General features: G+C 32.7%; 3 long non-coding RNA genes across 3 annotated transcripts; all 3 read left to right on the forward strand.

Moving 5' to 3' along the window:
* Positions 1 to 4045: 4045 nt before the first annotated feature.
* LOC146939450 (uncharacterized) lies at positions 4046 to 4702 on the forward strand. Its single transcript, XR_015033448.1, has 2 exons — positions 4046 to 4176; positions 4279 to 4702. It is a non-coding gene; the product is annotated as an uncharacterized LOC146939450 (long non-coding RNA).
* Positions 4703 to 9676: 4974 nt separating this feature from the next.
* On the forward strand, positions 9677 to 10170 carry LOC146939451 (uncharacterized). Its single transcript, XR_015031655.1, has 2 exons — positions 9677 to 9829; positions 9930 to 10170. It is a non-coding gene; the product is annotated as an uncharacterized LOC146939451 (long non-coding RNA).
* A 4583-nt stretch (positions 10171 to 14753) lies between these two features.
* LOC146939452 (uncharacterized) lies at positions 14754 to 16242 on the forward strand. Its single transcript, XR_015031657.1, has 2 exons — positions 14754 to 14961; positions 15064 to 16242. It is a non-coding gene; the product is annotated as an uncharacterized LOC146939452 (long non-coding RNA).
* The last annotated feature ends 348 nt before the right edge of the window (positions 16243 to 16590 follow it).

Here is a 16590-nt window from a genome sequence, read left to right on the forward strand (position 1 = left end):
GCACCTTTATAATCAAACTAAATGGATTTGAGTTCATGTTTGTAGGCTTAGCATGTGAGAATGGAACTGGTGTGTCTGCTCTCTTAATTATTTGGTCATGGTGTTGTGTTTTTTTTCCTTTCTTTCTGCTGTCACTGTGAATGAATGAGAGTCGAGTTGTGCTTGAATTTGCAATACATGAAAACATAAGGTTTTTTTATACTTTGAAATCCCTTTTTGTCTCATTCGATTTGATTATGTTGGTTCCATTCCTAATTAAAACCAAGTATTTGAGAAGCTCCCTAACATGGATCGTGAACTAGAGCTAAAACGTGGGATTCACATGTTGTAGGAATTTCCAATTTTTTGTAGATAAAAGAGAAACTGAGGGTTGTTTAGGAATTAAGTTGTGAGACCATTAAACTAGCCATTTCATTTCCTCACCTTTAATGTAAATTCTCATTGGTGATGCCAAGTTTTTGTTTTGCAATCACTAGCTGCAATTGGAATTGGAATAATGTTTCCAATGTTGTTTTTTTTAGCCCACATCAAAGACCTTCCAACACCTTATTGCCCCTACTTAGGTTACAAGCTTGCGTTACAAAGCTCGGCATGTTTCCAATGTTGTTGCTATTCAAAGATTATGTAACCATTGGGATTTGAATAACATTTCCAATGTATTCAAAGGGTAAGTATCAGTTATCCAGCGTGATTGATTTTGCTCTCCATTTTGTTTTTTAGGAAAAATGGAGAGCAAAACCAATCACGTTTCTTTTTATTTTTTCTGACATTTTGATGTTAGTAAGCTGCGCTCTACTAACTGCCATTTTGATTTTAGTAAATCGAGCTCCATTTTTAAAAGTCAACGTAAATGTTCTCTTAACATGAGACTAAAAGACATTTTGACCACTAATATTAGACAGTAGTGTTAAACCATTTTGTATCTCTAATAATGTTATTGTTTCTATTTGTAACACACATTGTGCTATATGAGTATTGTTTCATATACCCAATCATGATTTTCTTAGTGTGGAGTATATTTAAAGTTGAGTTTCTTCTAGTTTTGGTAATGCTCATTTATCTTCTTCTTCCATGTTCTTTGAAATTCAGGGTCTTAATTTTTTCTTTTGGAATTTCAAGGTTCTTCACTTCTAGATTTTCTACTTCTCATTCTCATTTTTTTTGTTTAATTTTCTGAAAATGATGTTTCCTATGGCTGTTGATGCCACTTTTCTTATAGTTTGGTTCTCTCATATCATCGGTGATGCCACTTTCCCTCTGATTTTTCTCTGCATCTTTTTTGATTTTTCTCTTCATCTTTATAATGCTGGATTTCTTTTAATTATCCTCTTTATAATGCTTGATATTTATTCATTTGTCAACTTTTCTTTCTACAAATTTGCTGCTCACAACTCATTATTGCCTGTGCTTTTTTACAGCAAAGTAATGCCCATTATTCAAGAGACTCAACCCACCAAATAAAATTAATCCCCTTAAATGCAAATTCTTGGAAGAGAAAGTATGAACAAGAACAAGAAACAATAAGATCAATGAAAGTAGCAATTTATGTTAATTCTTCTTTTATAATTTTATATTCTATTTTATTTTTCAACCATATATTTGCTTTTTGTTTCACTAATTTTTTCTTTGTTTTAATTAATTTTCTTCCATTTTTTTTGTAGACATTGCACTTTTGAAAGATGCTCACATTGCGTAACATCCATGACTAGGGAAATATGCAAGGTTTACGATGGAGCCCTTTTTACTCAGTGTTTAATTAATTTGGACGGCCTTTCTATCAAAGCTTCCAAATTGTGTTTCGTTAAACTTGAGTATTAGTGGATTTTATACGCAAGTTTAGGCATTGTTATGCAATCCAGGAGAATTTAGGGATTAATGTTGGATCATTATGGAGTGTAGAATTAAATTTTATACGTAAAGAGTTAAAATGTATTAGTTTTTGGTTCTGGACCTATTCCTTTTTAATGTTTTACCTTCTCATCACAGTAACTTATCACAAGACAAAATAAGGAAGAAACTCGATAAACAATTTTTAACAAATATTTCAATGTTCAGTTGAATGTGTTTTTACACTTACATATATGAGATAAGGAATATGCATTGTTAGTGGAGATTTCCCTAAAAAAAAAATGCATTGTTAGTGGAAAGTTATTTCACAGAGACATTGATTTTATAACTTTCCCAATTTGCACATTCACTTAAATCTCAATCGGTATTTGTGTTGCAAAAGAAAATCACATTTGTGTTGTAAAAGAAAATCACATTCAGGGCTTTGGCCCTCTTTGTTCAACAAAAAAAATATAAAAAAGAAAAGAAAATCACATTCACTTGGTGGTGGTATCCTTCCCTTACTATAAAATTTTGCTTTTTCATTTTAGTCTTCAAGTCAGCATGTTTTCTTTTTAGTCATCAAATTAAATCTGTATTTGTCTTCTATTTTATTTTTCATTTTAATACATTAGTTCATATTTGAATTCAGCTTGTTTGTTAAGAAAATGTGCCAATGTTTTAAACTTATTTCCGCTGCATTATTTTAATTAAATTGAAGTACTTTTTGAACAACGAGAATGTGTGACATCCTTGTATGTTTAAATATTATTTGTATTTTAATTTAGAAAAATACTAGTTGGGTTAGCGTGTTATAATGTGCGCCTTCTAAAAAGAAACGTGACTTAGGACTTAAGTTACTTGAAGTACTTTTTGAACGATGAGAATGTGTGACATCCTTGTGTGTTTAAATATTATTTGTATTTTGATTTAGAAAATACTAGTTGGGTTAGCATGTTACAACACGCGCCTTCTAAAAAGAAACGTGACTTAAGACTTTCTAAATTTTAATTAATTTAGAAATGTAGATATGTACCGCACGAACATAATTCTAGATATCATTAAAAGTTTCTATTATCTCACCCTCCTTTCGCTGCAGGATCATGCTTCCCTAGTCTTATCATATCATGTTCTATCACGTAATGACTTGTTATTACCCATTGAACCTACATCTTGGGATCTCCAGTCATGTAGGTCGGGTTACCATCAATTATATAGCTATATGCATTAGTCCATCCTACAGGATGTATTTTGTATAATTTCTTTCTTGTTAGTCCCATCTTCAAATGATCAGCTAAGTTTTCATCAATACGTACAAAATCTACTCTAACTGCTCAATTAGATAACAAAATCTACTCTAACAGCTCCATTAGATAGAAATTCTCTAACCGTGTTGTGTTTTCTCCTTATATGCCATCTTTTACCATTATAATAACGATTAATAATATTTTCAATAGGCGCGGTACTCTCACAATGAATTAAAACAACTGGTAACGGTTTTTCCCATTAAGGGATTTAAGCTAGTAGGCATCTTAGCGAAATCGCTACCTCACTAGCAGTAGCTAGTGCTATCATCTCAGATTCCATTGTGGACTTAGCTAGAATGGTTTGTTACTTAGATTTTCAAGAAATAGCTCCTCCAGCTATGCTAAATATATAACCACTGGTCGCTTTGGAATCATCCGACAAGGTGTGTCAATCTGCATCACTACACCCTTCAAGTACAACAATGTATTTTCAGTCCTATAGGCATTAGTCCCATCCTATGAAGTTTAAAGTATTTTAGATAATTTTAAAAAGAATATTTCCTGTGTGGTGCACGGGTATACACACTAGTATAACATATAACAAAGCGATAACTCTACAATAGCCTAGGAATCATATGAAATCGAACAATATTATACCTGTTGTGACTTTTTCTTTTCTCTCATGTGAAAGGTTAGAAAATAATGGAAAAATGGTAAAATAAGAATGATGTCTTATGAATGTTAAAGTTTTCACGCGAACTTTGCACTAAGTGTGTCAAAGGGACAAACACATTACTTTTATGTAATTTAGAGGCATTTAATAATGATTCTTGTTTTAGGAGGAGATGTTGAGCTTTACAAACGAACAAAAGGAGAAAGACAACATTTTAATGTATTTAAGAGACAATTTCCTACAACTCCATAATCTATGAAAGTTATATTTATGTATATAAGGAGATGATATACTTTATAAATTATAAAGTGATAAAACCACATTTTATTTCTTGAATGAACATTGAAGAAAATATGGCTGAAATTGGCAAATATATTTATGTTATAATTATCTTTATTTCCCTTTTTTTCATTACAACGAGCGTTGAAGGTAAGCCTTTTTAAACCTTTTTGAATTTCCTTAGGTACTTCGTACATGATATTTTATTCTATTTTAGTAACATTATTTTATTCTCTTTTTTCATTCCAACAGGTTGGAGATGTAAAACAAAATATGATTGTATAAAAATAGAGTTCTGCAAATTTCCTACGATAGCGAGGTGTACAAAGCCAGATTTTTTATTTCTTGAATACGATAAAGGATTTTGTACATGTGATGATTGAGAAATGTACCTTATGGATGAAATAGGCAAGTGCACCCAATCGTATTAAGTAAAAAAAATCAGTAAGTTATTGTCTCCACATGGATGTTGATCAACTCAGTAATTAGCGGAATTTATTAGAAAAGAAAATAAAAGAGAATATTAACAGTGGTTGCAGGATTTTAATTGTCTTGAGCAATGCGAGATTAGGTTTTTGTGATTCAGAAGTGTAACGATGATTATGAAATCCTTGAATCCCCCATTTGTGTTTGTTGGAAATTAAATCGAGCAATAATCCGTTTATAATTTTCCCTATGTTTGGATTTAAGAAAGTAAAACATAACTCTCTGATGAATCGGTGGAAGTTTATTTTAACAACCCCGCAGTTCAATCATTTACAATTGTGGGGTTCCCTTAAAATGAGTTATAACCCGAAATTCATACTTAGATTCAATTAATTTAGAAACTAAGCAATTCACTATTGAATATTGCTAAACGTCTCAAGAAATATCTTCCCGAGAGGTTCCCGAATGAATATTACACTTGATAAAATTCAACAACCATACCCCCCCCCCCCCCCCCCCCCCCCCCCCCCCCCCCCCCCCTTTCTGCACAGGAAGGCTTTTGATTGGTTAAATGTTGGTCGGGATAAACTCGGGACAATATCTTTCCCGTTAAATAGCATTACTCTTCACTATTTCCTTGATCCAATGGAATTCGGGTTTTCAATCCTACTGGCTCCATCTAAGATATGGTATAAAAACGGACATATACGAATTAAATCAAACTTTAGATTATAAACTGAATAAAAACTTTATTAATATATACGAATTAAATCAAACTTTAGATTATAAACTGAATAAAAACTTTATTAATAGAATCCAAAAAATAAGAAGGGTTCGTCGTGGAATCCTAATCAAAGAGGTTTATCTACACATTGCATGGACCCAAAACTACAAAAAAAATTCCAGGGACTAAAACAAAAAACGAGGCATATTTGGAGTGACCAAAACCATATTTTAGCCTAAAGAAAATAACTCCTTTAAGCTCTTTTGAGTTGGTTTTTTTCTTTTCAAAAATGCCCTCAATTTTCAATACAAATAACACATAGAACGAATAGATAAGAATAAATTTTTATATTAAAATAAAAGTGTAACAAACACAAATGTTCGGTTTTTTCCTTTATCATTTAAAGTGTAACAAACTAGACGAGTGTATATATAATCTTTTTCTTTATCCCAATTATTCTATTAAACAACAACTTTTCTATAATAAAGATTGTTGTTGGTGTCATTAAAAAAAAGAATTTACATTATATTTTTTTTGTTATATTGTTGGTTTTGTTGAAATAGATAATCATGTTTGTTTTATTGTTGGTCTTAGAATAATTGAGGGAGATGATGTGTGTTTGGTCATTTATTGATCCTGTCAGACCTGAGATCCCTTTGTGATTGTGATGAATGGCCTTTGATTGAAGTACACCGTCAATAACTGCCTTATTCTCTAGGCGAATGAGGGTGATGGTATATGTGGATAAAAGTAAGCATACCTGACCAAATGTGCATGAGGCAAACAATGACTAGAGTCATGGAAAGATGTCGAACCCAACCTCAACGTCGACCATTGAAGGTCATTTCATAACTAGAGAAAAACTTCAATTGACAACAACCCCCCATAATAACACATACGTTTGTGTTTGGAAAAACTTCAATATGAATGGAAAACAAGTATAATCATAACAAATTCCAACACTCGGGACGAACCACGAGGAATGAATGAAAACAGTGAAAACATGAGCATTTATAAGGGAAAAAGCAAAGATCGACCGTAAAAGAAAAGGGACAACATCAGCCAACCTTATAAAAGAAGAAAAACTTCTAAATAATGTTTCTATTCGAAAGTGTTAAAGGGAATGAAAGAACCCAAGGAGGAAACTCAAAACAAACAGTCCATTCAAACTATGTACCCGATTAAAAGATCAAACATTTCACCCTTATAGGCCTCATGCTTGGGTGGGTGGGGGTATAGACTGGACTAATAACTCGGACCATAATAGGATTCAATGTTTAATCACTTCATCTTATAGGTCTCGTGCTTGGAGGGATGTGGACTGGATAGGTCACCTGGTCTATGCCAGGATTCACTATTGAAACACTTTACCCTTACATGCCTTATGCTTGTAGGTTGTGGGTTACGTAGATGTCTCAACCCACACATCCAACATTATAAGGGCTCAATTAAAAAAAAAGGGAACCCATGACCTAAGTCTTGGAGTCATGTTACTTCGAGACCAAGTTTCCCCCTACCCGAGTGAGGCTTAAGGGGTAAGCACATGGATATCCAAAACTATTGGCCAGGGGGCAATTGAGGAGTATGTAGTCACCCTCAATTATAGGAGATATTTATCAAGTCAAGTCCACATAAAAACTATAATTCTCTCCTATATATGCAGGTCTCTAACTAAACCCTAAGTTGTTCACTTTTACCCTCCAAAAATACTAAACATCGGTGGCTTAGTACCTGGCATCGTGCCTACTAGGTCTGACCTGAGGTTCACGAGCGAATAAAAATACTAAGACATATTTTAACAACATCACAATGTGATGCGAGCCTTTGAGCTTGATTTTGTGAGTACATCTCACAATTCGAGCAGGTGCTCCTGAACTTAGATAGTAATTGTCCTTTCACTTAGATATTAGACAAATAGACTTGATATCAAATCAATTACTTCCCTCCAAAAAAACGAATATGAACTAAACTATAAAATGAAGAAATTATAGAGAACAAACATAAAAAAAAATAAAAGGTGTGACCTTAGCATTCATCAAAATAAAATTAGACTATAGAGGAAAGAAATGATTATACTCAACTTGTACATCAAAGCATGCGAAATAGCTTTTTGATATACACCTGGAATATAATTAGAAGTCTATGAGTCTCCTAAAACAATGAAAGTATGAAACAAAAAGAAGAACTAGAAAATGAATCAAACCAGAACGAAATAATGAAAAGGAACAAAAGGATACAACAACCACCATGGAAACAATTCTACATAGATAGTATTAGGAAAAACAAAAATATGAGAAGCAATTTGAAGAAGAGCAATATAAATATAAATCTGAGAGTTAAAACCCTTTGTTAAAAAAAAGAGTAAATTACACTTCCCTCCCTTCAAAGATGATTGAATTACACTCCTCTCCCCTCTTATGTCAAAATATATACAATCCCCTCCTTTGAAAAGTAAAATCTACATTTCCCTCCCCTATAAGATGCTTGAATTACAATCCTCTACCTTAATAATGAAATATTCACTACACTTTAATCTATTTTTAACTTAAATAAATATTTTTATGATATATACTAATTTTGAGCCACCATTTAAGAAAAATAATTTCATTTCTTTATAATTTAAATGTCAATGATAGTTAAATTTAAATATTTTGCTATTAATTTTATAATTTATAGTATAAAATTAACCTTTAAATAACCCTACTTTATTGTCTTTAGTATTTTTTCACATATTTTAATTTTATCTTTGGTTGTTTCATATTTTATAATAAGGTTTAAAACTATATGTTAGTGAAATTGTGAAATAAAAATAGTGAAAAATATGTATTCAAATTTAGATTATATTAAAATAGACCCGCAATACTATTTTTTTTATAAGTGTGTTAGATTATTATTTTTTTTTCTAGATTATTAGAAATAATTAAAAAATATTGAGGGAGTAAAGTGTGGATTTTAACATAGTAGGGGAGGGGAATGTAATTCAAGCTTCTCTTAGGGGAGGGGAGTGAAATATTTTCTAATATGTTTTGAATAAGAAGGGAGGAGAGTGTATATTTTAACATAAGAGGGGAAGAGAGTGTAATTCAAGCATCTTTGAGGAGAGGGGAGTGTAATTTACTCTAAAAAAAACCTCCAATTTTTGTTGACTTGAGAGTTTTCAAACTTATAACTGATATGTGACAATTAAAGACATTAACTATTCTATTATTTCATTTTTTTCTTGTGTGGTGGCATTGTATTAATTCATTTTTTAATCTAGCTGTATCAATTAACAAAATTTCTAGAATAGGGATGTACAATTAGTGCAATTTAATTTATTCTCTTCAAAATTTAATCTATTTTTTCCAACATTACCATGATCAGTTGACTATTTTTTGTAATCAGGTTTTTTGTTTGTTTGAGGAATGGAGATTTGAATAGTTTAATTAGCATATCATTGATTAGTCTAACATTAATTTAAAATCATCCTAGAAACTGCCACGTGTACTTGTGAATGAAAAGGGTGTCAATTGTTTATATTGTAAATGTGTAAAGCAACACCACAAGCATAATCAAAATAACAAGATATGAGATCAAGAATGAAAACAAACACACTAAGATTGGTAACCCAGTTCGGTCCAATATAACTACTATGGGGGAGAGAGTAACTCTCCAATCCACTAATATGAAAGTGATACAAAGGGGTTAAAAGAAATTAGCTTAAAAGCTCACAAAGAACAAGACCTAATTTCTACCCATTTTTCAAGTCACCCACATCTCAATGAATTCTAAGAGAAAACACTAAAGAAAACTTTTTGATCATTCCAATGGTGAAATCTCACTACCCAAGGTGTTTACAATGTTTCCCAACCCATGAGAACCTCACTACAAAGACACTCAACCCTAAAGTTACCTCTTTTGTATTTCCAAGTTTTTCTCTCTTCAAACTCTTAAAGAAATGAACTGATACGCTTAAATAGTATCCTGTAACAGTCAAAATCGTGTCACAATTGTCAAAATCGTATCACGATTCATAACGTACGATCCAAGGTACGACAACCTTATCCAGAAATCATGTCACGCCTGCCACAAATCGTGTCACATTTTACCTTAAGAGAAACCATACTATACCTCGAAAATCGTGACATGCCTATTTGATCGTGTCACGGTTATGGATTTTCTCATAACACTAATCTGAAGTCAATTACAACAAACATACACCACTTTAGTGATTTTCCCTTTTCCGTCAATCAAAAAGGTTAGAAAATAAAGGAAACTTGGTAAAACAAGAATTTATTCTTATGATTTGTGAGTTCTTCACGTGTCTTCTTAACTTAGTGCATGAAAGGGACAAACACAACGCTTTTATATTAAATTAGAGACACTTAATAATGATTATAGTTTTAGGAAGGAGAGGGGTTAACATTACATGTGTGTGTTGAAGAGACAAACACAAGCCTTTGATGTATTTAATGGACATTTTCTTACAATTCTATAAGCCCTAAAAGTTATTTAATGTTTGTAAGGAGAGGACTAAATATACAGATTACAAATTGATAAAATCATATTCTATTTCTTACACGTAGGTTGGAGAAAATATGGCAGGAATTTTCAAATTTATGTATATTATGATTCTCTTTATTTTCATATTTCTTGTTTCAATAAAAGTTGAAGGTAAACCATTTTTTTTACCTTTTTAAATTTCTTTATTTCTCCCTACATAATATTTTATCCCATTTTAACAACTTTTTATTCACTTTTTTCGTTACAACAGGTCGTGTTTGGTGTATATTAGAGGAAGATTGTCAAGAATATACGTGCACATTTCCTTTGAAAGCGCGGTGCCTAAAGCCACGTTTTTTCTTGAGGGGAAAGGATGGCTTTTGTATATGTGAATGAGAGAAACGTCCATAAGATTTATCAATGGCTCTAGGAAATAAGCTTAGTTTTGATGTATTATAGACTTGTGTATGTCAAAAATAAAGGCTTAATATATGCTTTGGTCCTTTAACTTATTTTTGGTTTTCGCTTTGGTCCCTTAACTATAGAGTGTCTCAATTTGGTCCCATAAATCTTCTGTCGTTCACTATTTTGGTCCTCTCCGTTAGGTTTTTTCAAAAATTGTTAACTCCTTGTCCACATGTCAATTAAGATGGGTGATCAAGGGCTGGATTTAGAAAGCGCACAGATAAACAGTGAGGCTCACAACATATGATTATTTCTATTAATTTCCTAAAAATAAAAAATAAAAATAGAAATAAAAAATATAAAAAAATTCTTTCTTCTCTTCTATGTGTTCCTGTGAAGCCATGATACTTCAAAATGGATGACGTATTGTATCCCCTGCGTATCCTGCACTAATACCTGCCTGATACTTCCCGATACGTATCAGAAGAGTATCCGAAAATTAAATTTTTTTAAAAAAATAAATAATTATCCGATACTTCCCGATACGTATCAGGAAAGTATCAGATAATTATCCTGCACCGATACCTGCCCCAATACTTCCCAATTAATGTTAACTAAAATAACTAAACTCTTGAGTATAGTGCTTCTTTTTTGGATCGATATAGTATAACACTAACAATGTTCCTTTTGGATATAGTATAGCACTTATGGTGCTCTTTTTGGGATATATTGTGTATGTAATTGACTAATCATCACCCTCTTAATCGTCAATATTATTTATATTTATGTTGATGTGCTACGAGCCTATGACTAATTTCTTTTGTTTTTTAATATATTTGCATATTAAAAGAATGGTTATAATTATATTGTACATTTAATTATATAAATTTTTTTATTAACGTATCCCAGCCGTATCGTATCTTGATTTTTGAAATTTTCTCGTATCGACGTATCAGTACAGTATCGTATCCGTATCGTATCTTGTATCCGGGCTTCATAGATGTGTTCCCTTCGTCCTCTTCATTCTTTTCTGTTTCTAAAAAGCAACATATTTGTGTGTTCTTCATCATAGTTCCTGCAACTCAAAATCCAACACATACCCATTTTAATTCACCACAAATTCTTGACACCCATTACTGTAATGGAGAATGAGAGACTGTTCTACAGAGAAATGGTTTTGAGAGGGACAGTTTCAGTGTTTTCAAATTTCAAACGCTTGATCCAAAAACAATGCTAAGCCAAAAATTCATATACAATAAAGAAAGGAAAAAAAATCCAGATGTGCAATGTGGAGATTCGAAGTGGATTCGCAGTGGAGATTCGAAGATGGTTCTTTGCAAATTGAGGATCGGTTTTTCCATGATTTGCAGACACGTTTAAATTGAAGGAGGGATCTCACGGGAAGTCTTGCAAGGATTTCGTCGATGAGTTCTTTCGGTAATTCCGGCAATGGATTATCGGCGTTGGTTTCAGGAACAGATGGAGTCGAAACGGTATCGTTTTGAGAGCTTGCGTTTCACGATCTTAAAGCCATCACCCATCTTTGTTACACCCGCCGTTTCTTATTTTGCAGCAGAACTGAAACCCTTGTTTCTCAAGGTTAGAGAAGAGAACGAAAATTATGTTAAAGACCCATGTCCACGTTAATACATTTTTTACTGTTTTTTTTTTTTTAAAGGGTTGTTGTGTGGACTGTGGAGGATCTATTTTGTTATGAAAGATTTTTGAAAATTAATTCTTTTGGGTTTTACAAAGATGAATGAGAAGGATGAGAAGGAGAAGAAATTCAGGTTGCAGGGAATCATCATCGCATGCCTCTGCAGATTGAATGTTTTGATTTTGTTTTTGCAATAGTTTTTGGAATTTGACGTGTTGGGGCTTCTAGAAAATATCTATGTGATTTTGTAATTCTCAGGATTTTTGCTTAAGATGAAGATGAATAAAGATGCAGATGAAGAAGATTGATAGGGGAAGAAGATGAAGATAAAAATTAGGTGGTTGTGGTTCATTATAAGCTAACATAGATCCCTCCATGATCCAACAATCTTTATTTAAAAAAAAGATCAAACGGTTAAAATTAAAAATTTAATAAAGTCTATGGTAGACCACCTGTAAAATTGGTTCACCTTTGACATTTAAGGTTAAAAACTAACGGAGGGGACCAAAATTGCAAACGGCAGAAGAGTTATGGGACCAAATTGATACATTTTATAATTAGTGGACCAAAATGAAAACCAAAAATAAGTTAAGGGACCAAAAACATGTATTAAGCCCAAAAATAAATATCTTATTCCTTATGAATGAACACAAAAGAAAAGGGACAACATCAGACAACCTTGTAAAAGAAGAAAAACTAATAAATAATGTTTCTATTCGAAAGTGTTAAAAGGAATGAAAGAACCCAAGAAGGAAACTCAAAACAAACGGTCCATTCAAACTATATACTCGATTAAAAGATCAAGCACTTCACCCTTATTGGCCTCGTGCTTGGGTGGGTGAGGGGTATGCACTGGACTAATAACTGAGACCACACTAGGATTCAATGTTTAATCACTTCATCTTATAGGTCTCGTGTTTAGAGGAATGTGGACTGGATAGGTCATTCAGTCTATGCCAGGATTCACTATGGAGACACTTCACCCTTACATGCCTTGTGCTTAGAGATTGTGGGTTACATAGATGTCTCGACCCACACATCCAACACTAATAAGGGCTCATTTAGAAAGAAAAGAGGGAATCCATGACCTAAGCCTTGGAGTCATGTTACTTCAAGAACAAGTTTCCCCCTACCTGAGCGAAACTTAAGGGGTAAGTAGCACCTGGATATCCAAAACTATTGGCCAGGGGGCAGTTGAGGGGTAAGTATTCACCCTCAATTATAGGAGATATTTATCAAGTCCACAAAAAAACTATAATCCTCTCCTACATATGGAGGTCTCTAACTAAACTCTAAGCTGTTCACTTTTACCCTCCAAAAATACTAAACATTGGTGGCTTAGTATACCTGGCATCGTGCCTACTAGGTCTGACCTGAGGTTCACCAGCGAAAACAAATACTAAGACATATTTTAACAACATCACAATGTGATGCGAGCCTTTGAGCGTGATTTTGTGAGTACATCTCACAATTCGAGCAGGTGCTCTTGAACTTAGATAGTAATTGTCCTTTCACTTAGATATTAGACAAATAGACTTGATATCAAATCAATTACATCGCAATGTGCGATGGACAAGCTCATCTAAGATAATCTAAGCTCAAACCATTAATTTAAAACTATGATATATATAAAAGCATTGCAAAATTTAGGGAGCTACGATTCTTGTGTTTATTTCATTCAATTTCAAATAATTAATTGTTTTACGATAATTTCTTATGTTTTCATAATATATTCCTTCAAATATTATGCATAACAAAAGAATAAATATTTTGTACAACTAAATATTTAAATGAATGGTTCTTTTCTAACTTAGGAAAATTAACCAATGGATTGGCTTGCGAAGTAACTTTTTTTATAGGATTTAAAAATTTGGGTTTCTACTACATTCTTTTCCATCAATCCAAACATGCATCATTCCAATTATAAAATGTTCATGCTATCTTGATTAGTTATAGGTGAATTTAAAATCTAAAATATACAATAGCTACAAATCTAATATAGCCTAGGGCTCACACGAAATCAACAACATTGTTGTGAATTCGAACAAAATCACACCAATGAAAACAAAGATGTGTGAAACAAAAGGAGTAGTAATCAATGAGTAAAGTATCCTCAAGTAACAACAACAACAAAACATATCTAAATCTATCTGTAAATCAACACCACAAGCATAATCAAGGCAACAAGATAAGAAGGCAAGAATGAAAACAAACACACCAAGATAGATAACCCAGTTCAGTCTAATATGACCTTCTCCGGGGGAGAGAGAGCAGTTCTTTGATCCACTAAGATGAAAGTGATACAAAAGGGTTACAAGAAATTAGCTTAAAAGCTCACAAAAACGAGACCTAATTTCTACCCATTTTTAAAGTCACCCACACTCTCAATGAATCCTAAGAGAAAACACTAAAGAAAGCTTTTTTTTATCCTTCCAATGGTGAAAAATACCACTACTCAAGGTGTTTACAATGTTTCCCAACCCAAGAGAACCTCATTACAAAGACACGCAACCCTAAAGTTACCTCCTTTACATTTTCAAGTTTCTCTCTCTTTAAGCTCTCTTCAAAAAGCTGAACTGACACACTTAAATAATACCCTATAACAGTCAAAATCGTGTCACGATTGTCAAAATTGTGTCACGATTCGTAACGTACAATCCAAGGTACGACAACGTTATCCAAAAATTGTGTCACACCTGCTATAAATCGTGTCGCAATTTGCCTTAAGCTAAAACCATGCTTCCTGCCTCGAAAATCGCGACACACATCCGTGTCACGATTTTGGATTCCCTCAGAACACTAATTTGAAGTCAATTACAACAAACATTATACCTCTTTAGTGATTTTCCCTTTTCCGTCAAGCGAAAAGGTTAGAAAATGAAGGAAACTTGGTAAAACAATAATTTATTCTTATGATTTGTGAGTTCTTCACGCGTCCTCTAAACTTAATGCATGAAAGGGACAAACACACTGCTTTTATATAAATTAGAGACATTTAATTTAATAATTATTATAGAGACAAACTCAACCCTTTGATGTATTTAAGTGACATTTTCTTACTATTCCATAAGCCCTAAAAGCTATTTAATGTGTGTAACGAGAGGACTAAACTTACAGATCAAATTTATAAAAACATATTTTATTTCTTACACGCAGGTTGGAGAAAATATGGCAGGAATTGTTAAATTTATGTATGTTATTATTTTTATTTTCCTATTTCTTGTTTCAATAAAAGTTGAAGGTAAACCATTCTTTTACCTTTTTAAATATAATTATTTCTCCCTACATAATATTTTTTATCATTTTAATAACAACTTTTTATTCTCTTTTTTCATTACAACAGGTCAGGTTAGATGAATATTAGATGAAGATTGCTCAAATGAGCATTGCAAATTTCCTTTGAAACCGCGGTGCTTAAAGCCATATTATTACTTGAGGAGAAAAGATGGCGTTTGTACATGTGCATGAGAGATATGCCCATAAGATTTATCTATGGCTCTAGGAAATAAGCTTAGCTTTGCATGTTATAGACTTGTGTAGGTTTAATATATTTTGTTACAGAAAATATGAAAAGCTAAATCTCATTTCTCATAGAAAGAATAAACTGATACAAGGAGTATTTATAGTGATACAATGCTCCTATATACAAGCTAATCACAGTTATTCAACAACTTAAGCATTGTTACTTGCTAATCAAGTTATACCTCTAACTATGTTACTATCATCCTCTTTATTCTCTAATAGTCCCCCACAAGCTGGGACATGGTAGATATCAAGCATTCCCAGCTTGGATAGTAGCACATGAAAGGTTGAGGAAGGAGAGGTTTAGTGAAAAAAATCTGCTAGTTGATCTTTAGAAGAAACTGGCAGAAGCTTCATGATTCCTGCTTGCATCTTTTATCTAACCAGATGACAGTCAATTTCTAAATGCTTAGTCCTTTCATGAAACACAGGGTTTGCAGCTATGTGTATGGCGCTTTGATTGTCACAATAGAGGACAGGTGGTTATAAGGGACACATGCAGATCCTTAAGCAAATAAAGGATCCATTGAAGTTCACAAGTGGCAGCACCCAAAGCTCTATACACTGCTTCAGAAAAGGATCTAGAAACAGTTAATTGTTTCTTAGTTCTCCATGAAATTAAAGATTTCCCAAGATAAAAACATTGACCAGATATTGATCTTCTAGAATCAAGGCACCCGCCCAATCAGCATCTGAGAAGCCTGAAAGCATCATAGAAGAATCTCTAGGAAATAAGAGACCCTGACCAGGACACTTCTTCAAGTATCTTAATACTCTAGTAGCTGCTTGAAAATGCTTCTCAGTAGGGGAAGAGAGGAATTGGCTGAGTTGCTGAGTGGCAAAAGTGATATCTGGTCTGGTATTGGTGAGATAGATCAGTAAGACCCGTAATTTTAAGAATAAATAAATGTTAATAATATAATATTATGCTACCTCGTTTATTTTAGTTTATGATCAAATAAAAATAAATAATACCTTCGACGATGAATTTTTATCGCTACTGGAATATTTTGTGGTTTTTATCACGATAGCGTCTCATGATAAATTTTTCGGAAAATTTCTCGAGAATTTAATTTTCAGTCTCTTCGATAAACGGAAATTTGATTGCGCTTAATTTTCAAAACAAACTCCGTTTTGTACGAAATTTTTTGTATAGACTCATAAAATTATTTATGATAGATTAATGTAGTGAAAATAATTTTCTAGTCGTGATAGAATACTGGAAATTGGTAGAACTTATATTAATTAAGGAACTAATGATAACTAGTAAAGTCTAATGATAATTTGCTTTGCTTTAGAAAGAAAATATCTACCAATCCCTATCCTCTCTCTTCTCTTTTCATTCTTC

This window comes from Medicago sativa, chromosome 3 (genome assembly GCF_051527215.1).
Source record: "Medicago sativa cultivar Bolivia chromosome 3, Bolivia_mono, whole genome shotgun sequence".
NCBI lineage: Eukaryota > Viridiplantae > Streptophyta > Magnoliopsida > Fabales > Fabaceae > Medicago > Medicago sativa.